The 21,213-nt window shown below is 38.0% G+C and overlaps 1 long non-coding RNA gene across 1 annotated transcript in view; it reads left to right on the top strand.

The window, feature by feature from the left end:
* Positions 1 to 21,213, top strand: part of LOC131355704 (uncharacterized) — a 65,513-nt gene that overhangs the window by 35,829 nt on the left and 8,471 nt on the right. Inside the window, exon 2 of the long non-coding RNA XR_009204901.1 lies at positions 4,735 to 4,823. This is a non-coding gene — a long non-coding RNA (uncharacterized LOC131355704). The remainder of the gene's footprint in view (positions 1 to 4,734; positions 4,824 to 21,213) is intronic.

The raw sequence follows: 21,213 nt of genomic DNA, 5'->3' as shown, positions 1-21,213 counted from the left end.
TTCTCCACCTGAGTTTCCTGCATCTCTCTCTCTCTCTCTCTCTCTCTCTCTCGGGCTGTAGATCTCCTGAACCGGCCTGCTGTTGACCTTGAGCTTGTCGTTTGGAATTTATTTGCCTGCTCCTTTACTAAAACGCTTAACTGCACCAGCATCCATCTCAACCTGTCTTCCATGATAGTTCTACAAGATAAAGAGTTAGAATAATGTTTTAATTCACTTTTGTATGTTTTCCGGTTGTGTAATGGATCTGAAATCCTTCAGTTTCGTCAAGATGTAGCAGATATGGGATTCTGGCATTTTAAAAATGAGTTAAAAAATATTTAAAAAAAAATATGCAATAAGATAAATAATTAAATAAAGAAAGAACAGACAGACTATCTAGATAGATAGATAGATAGATAGATAGATAGATAGATAGATAGATAGATAGATAGATAGATAGATAGATAGATAGAAATATTTAAACAAACAAATAAATAAGGTGATTTTTTTTTTAAATCCAATGTTACATAGATAGATAGAGTAGAAATTTAGTAGAATTTTTTAAATCCCACATAAATAACATTTTTTTTAAATGAAATAAATAACAAGAGCCTGACAAAGATAGACAGACAGACAGACAGACAGACAGATAGATAGATAGATAGATAGATAGAGAGAGAGAGAGAGAGAGAGAGAGAGAGAGAGAGACAGACAGACAGATAGATCAAGAGAGAGAGAAAGAGAGACAGACAGACAGATAGATGAAGATAGAGAGGAAGAGAGACAGACAGACAGATAGATAGATAGATAGATAGATAGATAGATAGATAGATAGATAGATAGATAGATAGATAGATAGATAGATAGATAGATAGATAGATAGAAAAGCCAAGGATGTGTTTGGAAGCTACATAAGAACATTATTTTCCAATATATTTTTCAAAAGTTTTCTATCTTAAAATCCATTATTTGTTGCTTGTAAACGCTTCAATTCGTGCTTCTACACAATAACATCTGTCCTGAAGGTGTACAGACTTTCCCCTGTATCTGTGAGCAGTGTGTTTGTGTCTATCAGGAACATTAACAATAAAAAGGTTTAGTGTGATTAGTTAATAAGCGTTGTGGAGCTTGTTTCTGTATGTCTGCACTTCACATCAATCAGTATACATGAAGAGAACAAAAAAAAAGAAGAAGCAGAAGTAAGTGCAAAAAAGAAAAAAAAAATATGAGGAGATCAAAAGTAAGTCCTGAATAAATAATAAAAGAGCTGGAAGCTGATCAGAACAAATAAATCAAAGCCGCCACTGATTTCTACATCAGTCAGTTCTAAGGAACAAAAATGTCCCGAGAAAATCGACATGGAAAAGCCAAAACAAGTGTAGTCGTAGAGACCGAAGCGTTAAATGACATCGCAGTTACATAGACCTCGTAAAAACAATCCGCTTCTCCATGAGGATCAGCACCATGCCACCTTTATTAAGCATTTAGCAGAGCGGCCTACGCTTTACTGAATGGGATTTGCATATTCATTTTACACATGATTTGATTTTAAATCCATTTATGCCATATTGAGGGGAGTATAATACCGGCGTATTGGCTGAGAGCTAATCAAGTCTCCTAGCTCTTATCCAAACACCTGAATTATTTAACAAATTCTTACTTGGCAGTGAGAGGATGAGAAGGGTTAGCTGATTTTTTTTTTTTTTGCTCAAGCAGGAGTGAAAACTTCAAATGAACCAGCAGATTTTTCGAGATGGAACATTCCAGATGAAGATTAAAACCTGAAAATGTTCCTCGCTCACTGTTCATAGATTCAGCATGAAGGGAACTTATTTTTTAATTTTACATAAAATAATTCATTTTTTACATTTTGCATTATATATATTTTTTTATTTATTATTATTATTATTATAAGCGTTTTGCTTAAAATATATGTTTTAAAAAAAAAATATAGATAGATAGATATTTATTTTCTGGTTGTGTTTTGATTTTTCTTGAAAAAAGATAAAAGATAGATAGATAGATAGATAGATAGATAGATAGATAGATAGATAGATAGATAGATAGATAGATAGATAGATAGATAGATAGATAGATAGATAGATAAATGGATAGACAAGTAAACAAAAAATCAATATTTATTTTCTGGTTGTTGTTTTTTTTTATTTTTAAATTAAATATATATAGCATAGACTGAGAGAGAGAGAGAGAGAGAGAGAGAGAAAGAGAGAGAGAGAGAGAGAGAGAGAGAGAGGAGTGTGTGTGAGTTAGTGAAAGAGAGTGAGTGCGAGAGAGAAAGAGCGAGAGAGAGCTGTTCAGAATACGGCTGGTCCATTTCAAGGTCCCATACAAATCGTTTTTTAAGTGTAATATATGTTTACAAGATGTTTACTGCCCTTTCTTTCTCCTTCGTCTCCCTCACTGCCTCTTAAGATTCATCGTAACGGTCCTCCTGATCCCGCCATGCCTCGCCTCGGTCTCTCACTGGCTGTAAATGCATGAATGAATCATTAAAAAAGCAACATTCATCCAAACCCTTCCCAGCGTGACTGTATGTCTCTTGGTTTTTGGTTGTTTATTTTTATCCTCGCTGTGACGGTAAAAGCCAGAATATTCTACGAGCGTCACGAGCCGAGACCGTTGCAGCTCCCTAGCTTGCTTTGGCCTCGTCTGAATTTGTCCGTATTAAATATGGATGAGCGATTACAGGTGAAGCAGCAACATGACGAGTGAATTCAAAGCCACATCATCGCCCCCATGCTGGCAGGATTTTACCTCTCATGTTCTGTTTGCTGTTTCGCAACGGCTGCTCGTGTTTGCCAGATGCAGGCCATCGCAGTTGTTTTGAAAAAGGCTGTGATCTGATCTTCATCTCCAGCGTAAGCAGATTAATTATTGTATATGAGAAGATGAAAGTGTTCTCAATGCTGGGGGGATCAGTTCCTGTTTGCGATGGATGTGATAGTCAATATGCTTTTATTTCATGGTTTAGCACAGCACTGTGGAATTCTTGACTATAATTGTTCAAAAGGAGGTCCAATCGGCTTTCTAGCTCCCTGAACGGTGAATAAGGTCCCTGGATTAAATCACAAAAGATTAGGATGCTGATGAATTCGGACAAATTCTGGTGACACAACCCTAATTTCCTTGTCCCTTACTGTAAAAACCCAAACATATTTGAGTTACATGTATCATGAGAGCTTAATCACACACATTGTACACATGAATGTAGGCTAAATAGTGGACTTTTATAAACCATTAACCACTTAAAAGTCTCAAACAAACCATATATAGAACTTTAAATAAAGTTCAAAATGAAATTTCTAATGCATATCAGTCATCATATGAGAGCCACAACAACGATAACAAGCTGCTTGCAAATGTAGATGTAGATGAAGTTGGCTGGTTCGTCCTCCATTCTTTTTTCAGTTGAGAAACATAAAGAGCATCGATGTTCCCTGGTTTTTGCAGTGAATTGTGGGATTTTTAGTGACCAAACATTACAATGTACGAGAGAGAGAGAGAGAGAGAGAGAGAGAGAGAGAGAGAGGAGCTCAGGAGCTCGAGACATGCCTTTCCCATTGGCTGAGCTTAAAATGGCCGACTCTCTGATCAGTGCCCTGACTACTGAACTAGCGAGCTGATTGAGATGCAGCCTGAATATATAAACTATAAACATGTAAATATTCATATGGTGAAGTTTTCAGTGAGATGTTTATTTACCATTTATGAAAGAAGTCTCTTGTGTAAGCACTTAAACAATTTCCAACATGGGAAAGCATTTTTATTCTGTGCCTTTTTCAGTAGCGTGACAAGCGACATTTTGTACCTTAACATATTCAAGAGAGAGCAAAAAACAAACAAACATGAAGATAGAAGTCGTCTTCCTGTTTGTAACTAACCAAAACATGTAACTAAATGGAAAAAAAGCATAAGATGTTGTTCATAAATAAATTACAGATTGTAATTGTTTGCAAAGAGCTGTGGTATAAAAGGAATTAAACACTGTAGGACATGCTGTTATTGGAAAATGACCCACTTCAGGATGGTTAGAGTACCTGCTTTGTGTCTGGCTTTATCACGTCACTCCATCACTGATTATTTTCTTATAACAGCACGCCCCCAAGTGCTTTATTCCAGCTAGACATAATCTCTGTATATTTTAAACCCAACAAGACTTTTGGCTCAGGTTTAAATCCTGCACCGAGGAGAACTCACACACCAAAAGGTAATTTCCCATCTCTGCTGTTGTTTAGCAGCTGTCAGTGGCCCTGAGCTACAGAAGCCCGCTTGGAGCCATTAGCGACTTCTCCAACGAGAAGCCTTTTTTTTTCCCCCTCCGTGTCTCACTCTGAGACGAACGAGCACAGATCGAAAGGTTCTTTTGAAGCTAATTTACAGTGCCTGAGGGTGGCCTCCATCAGTCCATGGTTGTTGGTTCTGCTGAGCTTCAACCATTCGAGGGGAAATGTGTGGTTTGGTGTATATGTGTGCAGTGAGGAAATCCAGATGGAGGTCAGTGCCAGAGAATTCCACAGGCCTGATGTACCGGCCGACGGGGAGACAATGCTTTTCCCGCACCGTGTAAATAGCACGGGCCGTCTTCCCTCCCACCTCATAAAAAATCTGGATGTGTTTATGCCCTGGACGGCTCAGCCAATGAGAAAGGCATGTCTTATGCTCTCTCTCTCTCTCTCTCTCTCTCTCTCTCACTCTCTCTTTCTCTCTCTCTCTCCCTTTCTCGCTGCACAGCTCTCCAGAGATGGGGCACGACAGCACAAATGAGTTTGACAGACAGCCGTGCTGAAGAATTGGGTCACGGAGAAGATATGCGAAAAAAGGTGAGAGGATGCCATGGGTAGAGTGTACTTAGAGGCATCCAATAAAAGAAAATATTTTATTTATATATATATATATATATATATATATATATATATATAGGCCAATTTAATAGAAACACCTGTACCCATGCTTATCCATGAAATCAACTAATTAGTATAAGCTCATGCTCATCATTAGAATAAGGGCAATAATTAGATAGAATAGATCTTAATGATCTGAGTGATTGGGTCATGACATTGTTGTTGTCAGAGCCAGACATGTTGGTTTGAGTACTTCAGAACCTCCAGGGAATTTCTCACACACGCTTGCATGCCATAGTCTCTAGAGTTTACCCATGGTGCAAACAAACAAAAAACATGAGGAGATGCTTATTTGGGCAGTGGTGTCTCAAGTGGTTAAGGATCTGGGTTGTTGGTTGGAAGGTCAGGATTCAAGCTGCCACTGTTGGGTCCCTAAGCAAGGCCCTTAACCCTCTCCACTCCAGAGGTGCTGTATCATAGCAGACCCCATGCTCTGACCCCAACTTCTAAAATTGGGATATGCGAAGGAAGAATTTCACTATGCTGTAATGTATATCTGCCAATAATAAAGGCTTCTTGTTCTTTATTTAGCATTACCATGGAAGAAGTGTCTCGTGTTAGTGCTTTATATACAGTCATAGAAAAATACAAATATTTTCTGGTTTTTCAGTAACATGACAAGCTGTATTTTTTTTTCTCTTATTATATTTAAGAGAGACTAAACATAATGTGTTCTTCATAAATAAATAAATAACAGATTGTAACTGTTTGCAAATAGCTGTGGTATAAAGGGAATTAAATGCTTAAGGGCATGCTGTCTAATGTCTAAACTAATTAGTATAAGAACTTGTACATAAACTAATGTTCATATCAAAGATTAGAATAGGGAGTAAATCCCAATGATGTCTGTGATTTCTGAACGAGACAGGCTGGTTTGAATATTTCAGAAACTGCTAGGAATCTTGTTGGATTTTCAGACACAAGAGTGTCCAGAGTTGTGAAAGCATCCAGTGAGCGGTAGAAATGCTTCATCGGTGAAGGTTTGAGCTGATACTCATGCAAACAGCCATTTTTTTACAACCATGGTGAGCAGAAAAGCATCTCAGCTCGCACGACACACACAAAATAATATACTGTAATCAGCAATAATCATTGCTAAACATAACAACAACTCTCTGAAGTGTTTTATTTCTCTTGTACCACAGCAACTTGCCCATATATATTTTCTCATTTCGGTGAAAAAAGGAGCCGTGTTTTATCCATTTATGTTTATATAAAAGCAAGTTCCTGTTATCATTGTAAACAATCCCACAAAATGCCTCTCATTTTCAGTGAATAAGATAAAAGATGCAGTTTTAAATGTTACAGTGGAAGCACTTTGACCCTGAAGGCTTTTCTGTGTCAGAAAACTATTTCCTCTAAAGTGCTGACACTGGAGTCTCCTTCCATAAATGTTAAATAAACATTCTCTAAGAGAAGACGTCAATATTTCAACAATTACAGACATTTTTTTTTTTGTAATCTGTTTATATGAAGTGTCTGCTATATAAATCCCGGTGCGAGCTGTCGCTATAGAAACAATAACATATTAGAAGAAACAGCTGTCAGAGTGGCTGTTTAGAAAATGAATTCTAACCAATCAGGATCGAGAATTCAGACAGCGCCGGGGTATATGTTTCTTTTGGCACAACTCTGGGAAATTTTTTGGCAGCTCAGAACACTGGCCGCTGCTCCACATCAAGCCGGAGGGATTTTTTTTATAAGAAAAAATTATTTTATTAACTCTTTGCCATTCGGAGCATGTTTGGAAGTGTACAAATGAGGTTTACAGCTTGGTGGTGTGGCAGAACTCCATGCCACCCTTCACAAACTGTATGAAAACAGATTCAAAAAGGTTCCGAGTGAAAAGAATGGCAGGGTTACTTCATAGCGGAGGAATGCGCTGGCTAGAAGGGTGGAGGAGAAGCAGCAGCAGCAGCAGCAGCAGCACAAGACTCGTCTCTGATTAAATAATTACACCTAAGGCGACGAAGATATGAGTGTATTCAAACACCCAAGAGATACTGATTATTATTACTTATTATATTCCCCAAACTCCAAGATGATGATGATGATGATTACATTATTATCATTAGTAGTAGTAGCAGAAGTAGTAGAGTAATTAGCGTTATTGTGTTTGTTGCTTTTGCCATAGTAATAATAGGAAAGAGCCAAATGTAATAACTATAATAAGTCAGCTTGACAAATAATGTAATTTTTTTTTGTTTGTTTTTCAGCTTTTGTGTCCGTCCTGGTTGCGGATTACATTTGTCTTAGGTTGCTCGTATTACCTTTAGCGATCCGTCTTCATGATGGTGTTTGTTATGTAAAAGCAGCTATTACTGTTCTTATTTTATTAGTATTATTGTTACCGCAATAATAAAAGAACTTTCAAAAAGGGCTAAAGTGCAGTTTAGCGTTTGCAGTCTTCAAGGAGGAATAAAAAATCGCCAGCAATCTTGCGCAAAGAAGAACAACATTAATTATTAGGCCGAGCAGATGAAATGTTAAGACAAAGCGTTAGAATATTCCTCACATCTTTTTCCAGTCAAAGGAATAGATCGAGAAAAAGACATACGAGGTCATGAATTAAAGAACTGGAGCAGTCGTGACGGGGAAAATACAGAGCTGACAGCGATATTATGAACTCCTAAAGTGAGGATTAAGATACAGCGGCGTGACTGAGAGAGTCTGCGCCCGAATGTGGCGGCAAGAAAGAAAGAACAAGAAGGGGTGGGGGGGGGGGAAGGCAACACCTGCTTGGAATTAATAGAGCTGACATTCAGCATCTCGAGCATGCTTGGCCCATCCAGCTGCTCCTCATCCATTCCTGTAATCGCAGCCCTGCTAAATACATCATTCTCCATTTCGCTCTGAACACGTCCTCGCCGTTCCCTCATTCATTTCCCTGGACGTTTTCTTCTCTCTTCATCGTACGGCATGGCATTTCCCCTCACTCCCTTTCTCGGAGGGTGCGAGGTGTGATCGTGCTCTGCTGGAACAGATGGTGTTTTATAGGGCCTGCTTCCCATACAGCCTTCGATATGGCTGTCAGAAAAGCACTTTTTTTTCTTCTTCTTCCTCTTCTTCTTCTAGCAGAGCTATTCCGCTGTAATGCACCAGATGATTCCTCCTATTGCTCCGCGGTGTTTTCGCAAACTGTAAATGACGGTTAACGTCAGATCAAAGGTGAACTCTGTGAATCTAGAGTTAAAAAAAACATGACCTGGTGAGATTGAAAAGACTCAGTAAGGTTTCCTGACACGGGGGTCACGTGATTATTTCTAAAAAGCTTTTATATCTAGCCGTGTCAGCGCACGTGCTTTATGTTGAAGCATTGCTCGTTTTTATTGTTTTTATTATTCATTAATAATAAAGAGCAGTAGCAGTAGTATTTTTTCTTTTCTTTATGTGCTGGGAATACACCCTGGATGAGTCCATGACAGAGCTTTTTATTATTATTAGTAGTAGTAGTAGTAGTAGTATTGTTATTAGCAGTAGTAATGGTAGTAGTTATACTTTTATTTATATTAATAGTAGAATGTATTCATTAATATTACTAGTAATAGTACTTGTAGTTGTATTATTTTTATTATTAGTGGTAGTATTTTTATATTTTTGTTTGTAGTATTTATTAATACTAGTAGTAATAGTAGTTGTACTTTGTTTTAATTACTATAATTATTATTATTTCTACAAGTAGTATTTTTATTTGTAGCTGAAGTACAATGTATATATTGATATTACTACTACTAGTATTTTTATTTGTTGTTGTGGAAGTGGTATTATTTTTATTTACTTTTATTATTAGTAGTATTTTTATATTTTTTGTTTGTATATTTGTAGTAAGGTATTTATTAATACTAGTAGTAATAGTAGTAGTAGTAGTAGTTTGTTTTTATTATTTTAATTATTATTACTACTAGTAGCATTTTTATTTGTTGTTGTAGAAGTGGTATGTTTCTCTTAACTGTTATTATTAGTAGTATTTTTATATATTTATTGTTACTAGTATTTAGCATTATAATCATAATAGGTCTTGTTGATGTATAGTATTAGAAGTATTTGTATATTATTTTATTTGCTTTAGTAGTAATGCTAGTAGTAATAGTAGTTGTATTTTCTGTTAATTATTATTATTAGTAATAATAGTATTTTTTTTTATTTGTAGCCATAGTCCAATTTATTTATTAATATTACTAGAAATAGTATTTTTAATTTGTTGTTGGAGAAGTGTTATTTTTGTATTTATAGTTATTATTAGTAATCTTATAAGTTTATAATTGCTAGTATTTTGTATTTTTTATTATTATCATGATTATTATCATTAAGAATAGTACGTGTTGTATTTATTGTTATTATTAGTAGTATTATTTTATATTTTTATTGTTATTTGCAATATAATAAGTAAGTAGTAGTAGTAACGATAGTATTTTTGTCTTTATCATTACAATCATTATTATTTTTATTATTATTAGTTGTATTGTATTCATTGTTATTATTAGAAGTAGTATTTTTATTGTTTATTCCTAAATGGTGTTTAATATTTCTATCAGTAATAGTAAAACCAGTATGTTATTAGTAGTATTATTAGTAGCAGTTTTTATTTGTAGTAGTAGTGGTAGTACAAGGTGTTTAGTAATATTAGTAGCAATAATAGTAGCAGTATTTTCAGTAGTAGTACAAGGTATTTCTTATTATTTTTCTTAATATTATAATTATTATTCCAGAGGTCTTCAGTATTCCTCCAGACATTCTGCGGTGCTTGTAGTTAGTTACTCTGTCAGACTGCATTCACATCAGAGCAGAAAGCTTTGGCCCACATTCAGTGAGCACTAACTTTATCTCATCCAGAATTCCAGCGAGCGAACGTAATGACACTGGATTTCATACAAATGAACTCAGTCGTTTATAAATGCCAGTGTTTCTGTAGAGCTAAAAATGTTCAGTAAAGTCCTGAAATGTGCTGCTGTCTCGTTCCCTCCCTGAAGCCTCAAACGATCACATGACAAATAACAAATATGAATTTCAGGGCAAAGAGGCCACAGCGTGACACAATTCAATGAAATATAATAAGCTGATTGCGGATGCTGGGTCATTTATACATGAGCTCCCAAAGCGGCAAAGAGGCTCAAGTCATCGTGAGAAAATGTAGGACAAGCTTCTCATCTAAATCTTAAAGATGCTGTTTGTACATTTTAATAGTGTTTCTGGAGATTTAACAATCATTTAAATTCAAAGCTAACTATATAATACAACAGCAAATGCAATGGATTTGCCTTTTTTTCATTCTTTTACATTCTTTTTTCTGGCCCTGAAATGAGCTCCACCTGGAACAAAGCACCTCAGCTCACATGTACAGTAAACAGTTTCGACACTGGGGTCATTCAGGGGTCATTTCTTTGCAGGTCAGTTAGACTTCTTGGCAGCAAAGGAGCTGTAAAAATTACAAACTGCTTCTTTAGTCATTCGTGAGCATTTTCATGATATTTCCATTTTAAATAGTGGATTAGAGGGCACCTATACATTATTACGATATATATATATATTATTACTATATATATACATATTATTCACAAATTTGTAGTGGAAATATTTAATAGCTTGTATTTTGTATTGTATATATACACATATCTTTGTTCCTGTGTTTTAACTCTTCTTACATGCCACCATGTCGAAAACAGAACAATTTAATTGTACACTTGTCTTATTGTACTGCTGACCTGTCAGTAACACGGAATCTCACGATAACGGTGAGGTTTCTACGAGAGTGTGGCCCTTCAAGTGAACAAGACTCTAATTACGCTGCCTAGTGAAGCCCACTTAATGAGCTCTCTGAAGGCAATCTCAGCCTATGGTTGCTAGCCAGGCTCACAGCACATCAATATTACAGTAATAGCTTCTTCTCAGCATCCTCCTCCAGCAAACTCTCGTGCATGTCTGCGACGCCGGCGTGTAAAGTAATTGGTTTACAGTCTTCCGAGCACTCTTGATGCCGTACACCGTGGTGCATTTCCTCGTTGTGATTTCACATCGAAAGCAGTTTGGAGAGGAAAAAGCGCAGTAATGTTCTCCCACCGGTCACATTCAGGTATGGCAAAACCGCTGCATCCCATTTGCTAGTTTCAGTTATTACACTGTTTCCCCACTTAACCGTTTAATTGCCTAACTACAGTGCATTGTTAAGAGTCGTGTAGCTGTGGTCATGTGATCCATAAAACTCTGTAACGGCGTTCATTTAAATACCCGCCGGGGGCCGATCCTGCATGTGTAATTATCAAGCCAGTATGGTGAGACTATTTAAAGCCAGCGGTACCAAGAGCATGTTGGTTTGCAAGTGGTGTCGACATTTCACACAATGAGCTAATGTGATCATAATTTGTGTTAGCCTATTCCCTTTTGGCCTGCCAAACCCTCCTCGTCGCACCCCAACCTGGAATCCTGCACGTGACAAATTGATGGCTAATGAAGTAGCAGTGGGGGTTTCAGGCTGCGCGGCTTTTGCGGTCGGCTCCGCATATCTGAAGCGTTAACTTTATTTCCTGTTGAACGGTGAGCACCGAGACTGGCCTCACAAATGGGTTTAATCAGGCCAGACCTAATGCAATTCAAACGCATGCATTGTTAGCCAAGACTTGGCAAGCCTCAGATGTCTCAGCCTTGTGGGGCTTAAGGCTGCTTATCGCTCCTGGAGCAGCAGAGTGTCGAGATGGATTCGATTTATCGCAGGTTCGCCTTAGCTGAGCCAAAGAAACGACACAGAGAGGAGCTCCTTTCACTCCTCGGTGGAAAAATATGGGAACGTATAGTAGATGGAGGCACCAGCATGGGAGAGAACGCCACAAGAATTCAAAGCTGTCAGCTGCTGAAAAGTTTGATCAAGCACCGTAGGGGGATTGCGAATCATTCGTATTATTTACATGCCAGACTCGATTCTTGATTTAATTATATAGTATACGGCTATGCACGCACGTGTACGCACGTACGCCGTTGTCGTGTTACGGACGCCAGGGCTTTCGGATTTCTTCCCTCCGAAATTGCTGTAGACAATTCCCAATATAGCCACCCTCTCCCATGCATGTCGCACTCCGGCGATGAGTACGAAGCTCATCATGATACGCCTCGATTGCTTTTACAGGCTGTGGCTGCGACTCTCAAGAGTCGGAACTGATTATCTGAAACATGGACAAGTAGTTGTTTTCCTGCCATTGACATCAAGTGAACACCCTCAAGCAAGTCCACGAGACAAAGAACATCAGGGCCAAACATGACGCCTACATATCAGATACTTATTATTTATTTTTCAAGCTGTTAAAACAGAACCACTCATATGCTTCTCTTTTACAGACGTGACCTACAATCCAAGTGGGTTATCCAAACTTACTTAGAAGTGAGACAGACTGAGGGTTAAGAGCCTTGTACTTTGTCAGTCCTGTGATTTAAACCAAGGCTCATAAGAACTGCAGTTGTTTGCATTATTAGGAATAATGGCCCTGGCTGTTGTTATCTTCAGTTCAGTATGGACAAATGAGCCAGTGTTGACAAATGTCATGTGACTCTAATATGACACCCTGATTGGTTGATCAGCAAAAACATTAATCTTGAATTTGTGCTAACAAGCCATGAAAAAGGAAAATAAAACATTTTGATGCTGTTTATGTACCAAACTTTTTACACGCTAAGGTCACTTGCTGGATAAGGAAGGCTACATAAGCCCTTCATGACATAAACCTTCATAGACATTTACGATTTACTTCTTCCACTGGCGTCAGCTGACATAAGACCTATGACAAGTGATACAGATCACTGCTGACGTTATAGCATGTCATATGTCATGACCCCTATCTGGCATATTGTCATAATGTCTTTTCACCTCACATGGTGTTATAACGTGACCTAACGTCACCTTAAAGAAGAGCACATGAGCCATCCTGTAACAGAACATCTGATATGTAGGAATTAGGTTTGCCCCAGCTCTCATGAAGGCTGTATATGTCAGCTTCGATATCAGTATGCCATGTGACAGAAATTTCTGGAGACGTTCGGTTGTGTCGTAACAGTGTCTGGAGTTTAAATGACATAGCATGTTATGACAGCCGACTTTGTCATGATGTCACCAAAAATCTGTCACTTGTAAAAGGTGTTTTGTCAGCCGGCTGTGAAAGTCTGTTGCAAGGAGCTTTTAGAAATGTCACACGACATGAAGAGCTTATATAGGTATACCCTTTAAAGTTAAACAGCTACCATTTTCAAAAATACTAATCAGAGAAATGCTGCTAAATTTTGATAAAGAAAGAATTTTTTTGTTGTTGCTGCTACATTTTTTTTTCCTCCAATTAGCCAAATCTGTTAAGTGCAGCGCATCCGGTTCAGATATAGCGCCTTCTATCTGACTAACCATCACTTCAGTTAATGACATATCTGGAAAGTCTTCTGTATGTGCCAAGTTTGTGTCACCTCAGCTATGTCTCCATTTATAGTGGCTTCCGCTCCCCCCTCGGTCTACGCCTCTGGCTCTGAGTCAGAACACTCTCGGCTAGTGCATAATCCCGCTGACAGCCGAGCAGACATATTAATGAGAGCAGACAGGAGAAACACACAGTGCTCATCAGCTCTGGGATTCGGAGTGTAACCGCAAGCGTCCGGCTTTCCGTGAGTGTTTAACGTTAACACATAGCGTGTACGTCCAACATGGAAAGCCCGATGGGAAGGTCACAGATTTCAGCTATCGCTTCCTATTCTGTAGAAAGTGTGCTAGGATTTGTATGTGAATATATATACATGCAAATTCTGCATGGAGGACAAGAAAATCTGCCTGAAACTTCCTGAATGGATGATTTTTTTTTAACAAGCGGATAACTAGGATTAAGTTTTTTTTTACATGACTAGGGAGAAAAAGTTCTTTAGCACCCTAAAAAAAAAAAAAAAAAATCCTTAATCTTAATCAGGATCTGTTGGCAGGTCTAGACTTCTACTTCTCTTTCTTTCTCTTTCTCTCTCACTCTCTCTCTCTCTCTCTCTCTCTCTCAACTACATAACTTTTTTTATTAGATTCACTGTAGATGCTGAATAATACAACACTCTGCAACGTGTGAAAATGATATTGAAATGCTATGTCACCCCCCCCCCCCCCGACTTCATAACACACTATTTCACGATATTATATCATTTTAGTTATTTTTAATAAGTCGTTATATTTGTGATTTATTATCTCATCGTTTCTAATTAATTCAGCTTAATGGTTCGCTGTGTTTTTTTTTTATCTCATAATGTCTGCTTAAAAACTAATTATATTTTGAGTTATCTCATTCTTCTTGCCTTAATAACTCATTATTTTTCAGTTATGCCATTATTTCTACTTAATAACTTGTTATTTTGAGTTATTATCTCATCATTACTGCTTGATGGCTTGTTATTATCTCATTATTTGGACTCAGTAGCTTAATGTACAGTATTTTGAGCTATTATCATGTTATTTTTTTCGAGTTATTATCTCATTTCTGTCTTAATATCTCATTATACTTTGAGTTATTTCATTGTTTCTGCTCAATATCTTGTTATTCTCAGTTCTCATCTCATTTTAGCAGCTCATTTCGTTTTAAGTCATCTCACTAATTCAGTTTCATAGCTAGTTCTTATCTCATTTAGCTCAAAAACTCATTATTTTGAATTATTATCTCATAATTTCAGCTCTATAGCTCATAATATTGTGAGTTGTTATCCATATTAATAAGTAATTATTTTTATAGTCTTTACCTTATTGTTTTGCATTAATAGCTCATTGTATTTTGAGTTTCTCATTAATTTTTATTAATGAAAATTAGAGTTATTATCCCATACATGTGACTCAATATCTTATTATATTTTGAGTTATCTCATTATTTTGGCTTAATAGCTCACAATTTCCTTAGTTATTATCTCATTTGGCTTAATAACTCATTATCTCATTAATTTAGCTTAATATTTCATTATATTTTGAGTTATCATTGTCATTAATTTAGCTTAATAGCTTGCTACTTAAGTCATTATTTCTACTGAACACCTCACATCTTTGAGGTATTATTTCATTATTTTTGGCTTAATATCTCAGAAATGTGAGTTAATGTCTCATTATTTCGTTATTGTGTGTATTATCTCTTTAATATCTATTAGATCATGAATTCACATGTACATCTAATGATGGTGATTCGGCTTAAATGTGGTCAGATATGAGACATCAAAATGACCACTTTGACCATTATGTTATTGCCTCAATGTAATAATCAATAAAGCTACACGTTATTCCGTTAAAACAATGAGTTATCAGTCCAAAATTGTGAGATGTTAAGTCAAAATAATGACATCGCATTGAATTTCACTTCAGAGCTTCCATGGAATAATGTAATGTAGTGCTGGTAAGAATTTAAGAGGTTAATGAAGATGAACTTTACTATATGATGAGCTTGAAGTGTTTAAATGGCGACAGGATTTGCACATCCCTCATGTAAACTTCACAACAGTTTAATATACTGTTTACCAATCAGCCATAACATTAAAACCACAGACATTTGATGCCACAGAAAAGCTACTGTAGCACAATATACTGAAAGATTTAATGCTGGCTCTGAAAGAAAGGATTCAGGACAGACAGAATATCACAGCTACAGGAACTGGACCATGGAGTAATGGAAGAAGATGGCCTGGGCTGATGAATCATGTTTTCTTTTACATCATGTGGACAACCAGGAGGTATATGTGGGTCACTTACTTGGGGAAGAGATGCCACCAGGATGAGAAAGAAGGCATGCCAGTGGAGGAGTGTGATGCTCTCCTGGCATTCATGTGGATGTTACTTTGACATGTAGCGTCTACCTAAACATTGCTGTAAACCAAATACACTCCTTCATGGCAACAGTGTTCCCTAATGACGGTGTCATCTTTCAGCAGGATAATGCTGCCTGTTACACTGCAAAAATTGTTCAGGAATGACGTGAGAAACATGACAGAGTTCAAGGAGTGGACTTGGCCTCCAAATTCCCCAGATCTCAATCAGACTAAGCATCTGTGAGATGATCCGTGGAGGCCGGACCTCACAACTTACAGGACTTAAAGGATCTTCTGCTAACGACCTGGCTCCAGATACCTCAGCACATCTTCCGAGCTCTTGTGGAGTCCATGTCTCGACATCTCATCCTCCATTCTATTATCAGTGGAATACAGCCTGGAATCAAAATTTTTTTTTAACCTGGTTAGGTCATATCCCTGGACATACTGTAGATAATTCATCATTATCATTCATATAAAAGGTCACATTCTTTCTGTTCTGTAATTTTCCATCAATATATAAGAAAATTTTGCTTCTAAATTGCTTCTGATTTTTTTCTGAAGCACAAAAATTGTTGTCTTATCATGTCTCTCATTCATCCTGAAACTGATTTATTTTATAGACGAGTTTTGATTTAGAAGATATGATTCACAGTCCATGTTAAAGTCCTTGGTTATATAAGTAGTTCTGGGGAGTAGCACTGAATTATTAATCCGTCCTCATCGCTTCTGTACTGCTCCCTTTTCAGATTTTTTTTTTTCTAATTCTTTTTACAGATGAAGACCTCATTAACTCACTTATTTACCATTCGGTGAAGTTTAGCAGGCCGACAGTCCTCCGTATATATGAAGTAAAAGAGCAATAACACAGTTTATAGGACTGTGACTCAGCTCAGTGGCTCTGGGTTACTGACAGAAATGTTGTGAATTCTACCAACTGCTACTGTTGAGCCCTAAAGCAAGGCCCTGACTCTTCGTGTTCAGCTCAAACGATAAAAGTGCATGCCAAATGAGTAAAATGGAAATGTATACCAATGTTTAAATCTGCTGCTTTTCAAATCCTTTTATTGATATCAGCAGTGTTTGCTTGCTCAGTGTAGCCTAGCATTCACCAAGCTACTTACAGATGAGTGCACGATACATTGACGTAAATATACTACACTGATTTATTACACAATCTTAACAATTAAGGCTAATCTCGATTAGATCGAAGGCTTAAATCTCATAACTATCTATCACGAGCTTCATAATGAAACTATTACATAATCAGTGTTTGGAAAAAAAGATCATTCATTGAACAGTCTATTCTTCCTGTTTCGAAATCCATGTACGTGTCCTAAGATGGTCGTTCCTTTGAGACGTCACATCCAATGACATTTTGATTGTGCTTTGAAAAGGCCAAAGTTTAGATGTCTGTTAAAAAAATATGAGCCCAGATCTTGTGGGCATGTCACTCTGTGATATGATGGTCACTAATACATTGCATGAATCTACAGACTGAGCTAGACAGAAATCAGCCACAGTCTAAAAATCTACTGAGTCTAATCTAGAGTGTGTCGATCAGGGGTATAATCACCTGGCACGACCAGTAAAGACACATATGTGATCACTTTCTATCATAGCTATACTCACGTTTCATGCACGTGAAACAAAGGGCTTTTGTTTGAATGCATTTTGTGATGACGTCACACACCAGATTTTGGTTATAATTTCGAAAAATATTGTCAAATTTGCTCAATTTTTTGTGGCAAAATCCTGAAGGGATCTGTTTATTAACCAAGCGCTAGATTTTTTCAATACATATACACTATATTGCCAAAAGTATTCGCTCACCCATCCAAATAATCAGAATCAGGTGTTCCAATCACTTCCATGGCCACAGGTGTATAAAATCAAGCACCTAGGCATGCAGACTGTTTTTACAAACATTTGTGAAAGAATGGGTCGCTCTCAGGAGCTCAGTGAATTCCAGCGTGGAACTGTGATAGGATGCCACCTGTGCAACAAATCCAGTCGTGAAATTTCCTCGCTCCTAAATATTCCACAGTCAACTGTCAGCTGTATTATAAGAACGTGGAAGTGTTTGGGAACGACAGCAACTCAGCCACGGAGTGGTAGGCCACGTAAACTGACGGAGCGGGGTCAGCAGATGCTGAGGCGCATAGTGCGAAGAGGTCGCCAACTTTCTGCAGAGTCAATCGCTACAGACCTCCACACTTCATGTGGCCTTCAGATTAGCTCAAGAACAGTGCGCAGAGAGCTTCATGGAATGGGTTTCCATGGCCGAGCAGCTGCATCCAAGCCATACATCACCAAGTGCAATGCAAAGTGTCGGATGCAGTGGTGTAAAGCACGCCGCCACTGGACTCTAGAGCAGTGGAGACGCGTTCTCTGGAGTGACGAATCATGCTTCTCCATCTGACAATCTGATGGACGAGTCTGGGTTTGGCGGTTGCCAGGAGAACGGTACTTGTCTGACTGCATTGTGCCAAGTGTAAAGTTTGGTGGAGGGGGGATTATGGTGTGGGGTTGTTTTTCAGGAGCTGGGCTTGGCCCCTTAGTTCCAGTGAAAGGAACTCTGAATGCTTCAGCATACCAAGACATTTTGGACAATTCCATGCTCCCAACTTTGTGGGAACAGTTTGGAGCTGGCCCCTTCCTCTTCCAACATGACTGTGCACCAGTGCACAAAGCAAGGTCCATAAAGACATGGATGACAGAGTCTGGTGTGGATGAACTTGACTGGCCTGCACAGAGTCCTGACCTCAACCCAATAGAACACCTTTGGGATGAATTAGAGCGGAGACTGAGAGCCAGGCCTTCTCGTCCAACATCAGTGTGTGACCTCACAAATGCACTTCTGGAAGAATGGTCAAAAATTCCCATAAACACACTCCTAAACCTTGTGGACAGCCTTCCCAGAAGAGTTGAAGCTGTTATAGCTGCAAAGGGTGGACCGACGTCATATTGAACCCTATGGATTAGGAATGGGATGTCACTTAAGTTCATATGCGAGTCAAGGCAGGTGAGCGAATACTTTTGGCAATATAGTGTATGTTCTAGCTGTGCTCATTAAAATGTTCAGCACATCTTCTTCTACACCGATGGGTGTGATGGGGCAACGGTGTTATATAAAACATTATCTCTTGAACAGTATAGAATAATGCATTGGTATGCTTTAACACGATCTATTTATTTCACCAAACAAATGCGAGTACATGAGAGTGAAGTCATTGTTTAGTTTAGTTGGCAGTGTTTCCTACACACAGCATTGTGGTTCCTGCAGAGATCTTTCACAATGGAAATAATCTCTCCGGTTTTTCTCCCTCTGTACTGTGACACTGGTTGCATTTGCACAAACAAAGCCCTGGAACAGCAGGTAATTGGATTATGTATCGAGGATATTCAGTCGCACGATATCACGGCGACTTACGTTGAGTTACATACGCACATGTGCAGCGTCAGCTCTGGATCTAATTCTCCATACGTTTGCTCTGCCATATTGAACCCCTTGTATGTGATGAATGCACAATTCATCAGGATATAGTACATCCCCCGAAGAATCGTTCAAAGTGTGTTTGCTGATGCAGTGCGTGGCTTCGGGAAGAACAGTATATTCTAACCATGCACGAGAGAAAACCCATCTTGGACACCTCAATTTGTTTAAATTTGATGAGATTCGAGAGTCAACGAAACAAGTTTTATGACATTACAGTCTCGTGTGCATTAAATTAGCTTTTCTTTCTTTAATTCTATATTTTCCACCTCTGAGAGGAGACAGGAAAGCAAGAGCCTGCCAGGCAGCAAGCAAAGTTTGTTTATTACCATCATAAAATTAAATAAAATCATTCGCCCCGACAGAATATAGTTGAGAATAATTCAATTGCTTTTTTTCCCCCTTATCTCTCAAGGGGGCACGAGCGGGTCAGTGAAATCATTTCAGCGGAATTTTCACCTATTTTATTGCATTAGAACTTTAAAAATCAGGTTTGGTCGCAGGCGTAAGCTCGTGATGCATCTGCAGAACGTGACAACGACTTTAAAAGTGGCCATTTTACTCTCATTATGGATGCTTATGAATTCCAGTAGATTTGTCTGTCTACACAATGGCTGGAGAACTGCTATTCAAAATAACCACAGCAATGAACATTTATAGTGTCCATGAACAGGTGAAATAGTCTAGTAAAACACTGAAGAGTGTACCTCTAGCTCTTTCACTCTCTTTCTCACTCTCTTTTCTCTCATCCTCTATCTCTCTGTCTCACTTTCTCTCTCTCTCTCTCTCTCTCTTTCCTTTTCCTCTTTCTCTCTCTCACTATCTCTGTGTCTTTCTTTCTCTCTTTTCTTTCTTTGTCTCCCTCTGTCTCTCTTCACTCTCTACTTCTCTCAATCTGTCTCACTTTCACTGTCTCTTTCCCTTCACTCTTTCTCTCTCTCTCTGTCTCTTTTTCATTCTCTCTTTCGCATCACTCCTTCTCTCTTTGTCTGTCTCAATATCTTTCTTTATCTCTCTCTCTCTCTCTCTCTCTCTCTCTCTCTCTCTTTTTCCCTTCACTCTTTCTCTCTTCCTCTCTTTATCTTTCTCTCTCTCCCTCTCACTCTCTCTCTCTCTCTCGCTCCTAAATCCCGACCGTGCCAAATTCCTAAATCCAACACAGGCATCACCGGACTGTTTCAGATTCACTAAGATTAGTTAATTCCATCGCTGTTTAATCTGCATCTGTTGACCTTTTCCTGCAGAACTGAATCCCTTGAGATGGATTAAGTCTGGAATTAAGAGCTGTCAGTGAAGATGTATTATCAATGTAATATAGTCCTAGGCTTAATTGGTGCCAGTGTACAGTGTTTAATGCACTCCGCAGGCCTGATTTATACTTGACTTAAATGACATTGTTCACATACTCACCCGAGTGCCGTGTGAACACCTGAAGGATTAAATGCGGCATCCATCTGCTAGACACCACCATTTAAAAAGTCTATTTCCTTTAAAATGCTTAGAGATTTTATACCAGCTACTGTTGGCACTTTGGGGATATTTGGATCCACATCATGACTGTTTTAATAATCAATTCAATTTCAATTCAATTTATTTGTATAGCTCTTCTAACAGTGAGCGTCGACTCAAAGCAGCTTTTTCCAGAAATATAAAAACCATGGAATAAAAATGACAAAGTTTCAAATGAAATTAACATTCATGATCCCCAACTCAAATCACTTACAATCAACTCCAATTCCCAATATGCCTACAAAACACAGCCACACAGGACTCCACTTCCCAAAACACACATGCACTTCCTTGTTCACAGTCACACCAGCCTCATGCTTTATAAACCACTATCAGCTACAAACTCACCACAAAAGTATACATTATATCTAATCCTAACCCTAGATCCATAGCCTCCATTTTGGCTTGTCTGCATTACATTCATTAAAAGTGACTTCCAGCATTTGCCTCTTCTCAGCCTCACTTTATCTACAACATAACAATGTTTATTAAAATATCAAAATGAGCCATATGCTAAACAGA

This window comes from Hemibagrus wyckioides, linkage group LG07 (assembly GCF_019097595.1).
Source record: "Hemibagrus wyckioides isolate EC202008001 linkage group LG07, SWU_Hwy_1.0, whole genome shotgun sequence".
Taxonomy (NCBI): domain Eukaryota; kingdom Metazoa; phylum Chordata; class Actinopteri; order Siluriformes; family Bagridae; genus Hemibagrus; species Hemibagrus wyckioides.
The sequence above is the reverse complement of the archived record's forward strand: the minus strand, read 5'-3'. Positions and strand labels throughout refer to the sequence as shown.